Source organism: Phalaenopsis equestris, unplaced genomic scaffold, assembly GCF_001263595.1.
Source record: "Phalaenopsis equestris unplaced genomic scaffold, ASM126359v1 Scaffold217343, whole genome shotgun sequence".
Classification (NCBI taxonomy): Eukaryota; Viridiplantae; Streptophyta; class Magnoliopsida; order Asparagales; family Orchidaceae; genus Phalaenopsis; species Phalaenopsis equestris.
In genome coordinates, this window is record NW_018235871.1 from 6,533 (window position 1) to 10,765 (window position 4,233).

A 4,233-nucleotide genomic window follows, 5' to 3' on the forward strand; every position below is an offset into this window, starting at 1 on the left:
CTACCAAGCAGGCTTTGTAGTGAGCTATGGACCCGTCGGCATTGAGTTTGGTGTGATAAGTCCATTTGCAGCCGAGAACATTTTGGTGGGGTGACGGTGGAACAAGAAACCAGGTTCCCTGGGATTGTAAGGCTTGGAATTCAGTGAACATATGTAGCTCCATGCCAATTTTGATGTTTGATGGCAGAGCAATAACATGTTGGTTTGGATTGTGTTTGATGAGTGAGGTTGAGGATTTGGCATTGTTTGAGTTTACTTGTTTTGAGGCGTGTTTCCATGGAAAGAAGGGATGAAGGGATGTGGGTGGGAGTGGGAGTAGTTTGTTAGGGTGTATGGGTGGTGGCAGTTTTTGTTGCTGGATTATGGGTGAAAGAAAGCTGAAGTTGATGTTTGATGGTGTTTGTAGTGTGGGATTCTCTGATGCTGGGACGGAGTAATTCTTAATGTAATTTGGTAGGCTCTAAGTGGGTGTGAGAAGTAGTGGAGGAAGGGTAATGAGTTGTGGTGGTAGGAACTTGGTGGAAAAGAAATATTTGTTCATTGAAGAGGACGTGACGAGAGATATAGATAGTGGTAGATGGTATGGCTAAGGAATACACATGGTATAGATAGTGGAGGAAGTTTGTGTTGAGCATATGGTGAAAGCCAAGGGTAGCATAGACATCCAAGTATTTTGAGGTGATTGTAGGATGGTATGCGATGATGAAAAAGTTGGATTTGGAGGCTGTAGTAGTTGAGGGCAGGCGGTTACTGAGATGCATGTCGTGAGTAATGTATCGCCCCAGAACTGGGAGGGTAGAGAGGCAGTGGTCATGAGGGTGGGGACGGTTTTGATGAGTTGGCTGGTTATCCCGTCAAAGTCATACTATACCCAGACCTACCCCACACTTAGATACTATGTTGATGCACTTTCTTGATAGATGGTGTGTTAGGCTAGGATTTAGGATGCTAGGTAGACTTTTTGATGCCTGGCTATTGTTCTCTGCTGGATTGGTTGACCTAGCCAGACATCTTTCTTTTGCATTATGTTTTTTGTGTCTGTGTTTGTGGTGTGACTACATGCCTCATATGTATGGTAGTGTGTTAGTGCGTTCTTCTGCTGGGAGCCATGCCTATTTATATGCACACACACACATGTACTATTACGGGGGGAGCAAGTAATGATTTCTAACAATGTGTTTGCAGGTGTTATTTAGCTCCCCACTTATAAGGCATGGCTCATTATATATCATATGCATGTGGGCTTTCCCGCTAACACTTATTTTCACGTAGAATTGAGTCTTTTCTTTTTCCTATGTACTTTTAGAATCTATGAGAGTTCTGTTGCAGAATAAGATACAAGCACGAGTTTTGAGGTGTTTGGCGCGGGAACTACGTGGAGGGGACCAAGAGCTGATGCTCGTGTCTCGTATCTTAATTCTGCTTTTTTACATTGATATATAGTGCAGAGTCCGACCGCTCTTTTTATTTTTTGGGATATGTTGTCGGCCCAACGACACCAACCTCTTAGTATTTTATTTGGCTTATTTTGCTTTTTGGACCATGATGCATGCCTGCACTTGCTTGAATTATTTTCCTTATTTTTTTTGTGATTTAGGATTTCACGATGCAACATAGACACTTTAGAACTTAAATTCCTAATTTTCTACAAAATTCTTAAATAAAATATTCAAGATAATTAAAATTTAAGATTAAAATATTCAGGATTTAAAAATTGCAATTTTACTTTCCTGCATATATTAATAAGACATCCACAATACTTAAGGACCGTTCTAGATAACTGCATCATATATGCATTTCCCGAGGATGAGTCCCCGTCCTTCTCCAATTTGACTGATCCAGTATACCTTTATATAGGTGGTTGTATAGTGCGTCTAGGGTGTTAGAAGTCTCCCCGACCTAGACGGGGTATAAGTCCTTTTGTTTGGAGCGTTTCCAGCTTTGTAGTTGAATCTCCCCTTCTTTCTTTCCCGAGGCATCCTCACCACTTTGGCAGGTATAAGCCTCTTGGAGCTCCAACATTTATTCATAGGATAAATTTTTCTTCCTTTGGACTTAAGACTACTGAGATTCCCGTGGACGACGCAATTCACAGATTGCTGATCGGGAATCTTCGGACGTGTTAGGTCGACTACCTTCAGGACCGGGTAGACTTAGGGTCCTAGTAGCTGTTGATGACAGGTCCGTGGTACCCCAACCTAGTTACCTCTATCTTTATAGGATCACTTTACCTTCCTGTTGTTGAGCCCTGTTGCTCTTTGACTTCGTTGATATCATTTTGACGGTCTGATACCGATGAGTTGCTGCCCATTTGGGATATGACGATTTGTCCTCTGCCCTTATGGCCCGGGCGTGCTTCAACGTGTTGGGATATCCCCATCAAGATGATTTAGGTTATTCTGTGGGCTCCGTATGTCGATGAGGCGCTATCCATTCGAGATGTGGGAGACTCACTCTATGCCCGATTGCTTTGCGTGAGCTTTGAAGCATCGGGACTGTTCTCACACGAAATAACCTTCATTGGAGTACCTATTGCCCCAGATTCACGATAATCCAAGCGAAACTCCTTTTATCGAGAGTATCCTTGGGCACCCCCAATATGTAATCAACCAATTAGTATACGTCCCCTTGGGAGTGCTCTTGACTCCAAAACAAACACCTACACCTGACTCTCTGGTTTTGGGTAGTTTATGTAGGAATTCTTTTGCGGATATCGGTTTAAGCTGCTTTCGCTCGATCTTGTTTGGGTGGACACTCTTAACCTATACGTACGAGGTTTACCACACGTAGACTCTCCACGTTTTGTGTTTTCTCTTGTTTGTCATTTTATCGTACGTCCCTTCTTATTCGATTCCTCTCCTTTTCGAATCACTGATCGGATTCAGGAGGGAGACTTATTCGAAAAAGGGAAGTATACGACGATCGACAAGCTGACCACTCATTTTAAAATAAAAGAAAGAATAACTAATGAAAACAGTGACATCTCACATGGGTGGCCCTAAACCCTCATTTCTCACTTGAGATGGTTAAGACCAACATGCAAAGATTCAAGGATGAGTTCCAATATGATCAGTGAGACCTTAGAGCAGCCCTGGGTGGCTTGGTTACACATATTTGAGCTCACCACAATACCTCACACATTCTAACACTACCAATCACTTGTACTTGCACTTTTTTTTCTAACCAATTTTGGTAACTCATGTGGGCGGGCCTTTAGCTAAGATGGCTAGGATCAACATGTAAAGGATCCAAAATGAGTTCTCCTATGGGTTTCACGGCTCTAGGGGGTGGCTTCATGGTTGGCATGATCACATATCCAACTAATTTCAATTCCACCAAAATACCCAACCCTGGCCTTCTACCCCCAAATTTCCCTAAAATTATCAAAATGCCACTGAAACTCTAAAATTCCTAAAATTACCCGAACTCCCAATTCTTCACCAAAATCATATTGAACCACTTTAAATTGCCCTAATTACCCAAACACTGCCAAAATCCTCAAAATTACAAAAATATCTCTAATACCCTAAAAATTGCCAAAATCCACAAAATTGGTCAAAATTCCCAAATTACCCTTAAAACTTCCAAAAACTCCCAAATCACTCCCAATTTTCACCAAAGTAATTTCAAACTCACCCAATTTCAAATTCAAACTAAATATCATCATATTTAAGCCCAATTTAAACTAAATTCAAGCTTAATTACACCTAATTGCAAACCCAAAATCCAAGTCCAAGTAAACTACCCCAAATTGACCCAAAGCCAAATTTCATCAACTTAAGCCACATAACTAATCCAATTCCACAAAATTTGATTTTCAAACTCATCATGACATTTTTCAAGACCAACTTGAGCATTCAATTGATTTAGATTAAGCCCAAGCCAAGCCCAAGTCCAAATCCAGGCCCCAACCCAGCTTTTAGCCTAAACCTTAAATTTGATCCAAACCTTTGGATTAATCAAAGCTTGATTACCACAACCATTTCTTAAGACCTAAGATGCTAATCACATCACCTAGCCAACCCTACTTGGTTCCATGGACCAATGTTCCCTCAAAATATGCAAACCCCCTCCTTAATTTAGCTAATTCCCCTATCAATGCAACGAGCTGGCTTAGCTTCAAAGCTAATCACCTGACCTTCCTGAGCCAGCTAGCCACCACCCTTGGCCTAGTCGTCCACCCTAGTTGTCTTTTCTTTCATTGGGGGGGGGGGGGGGATATATTTTAAATAA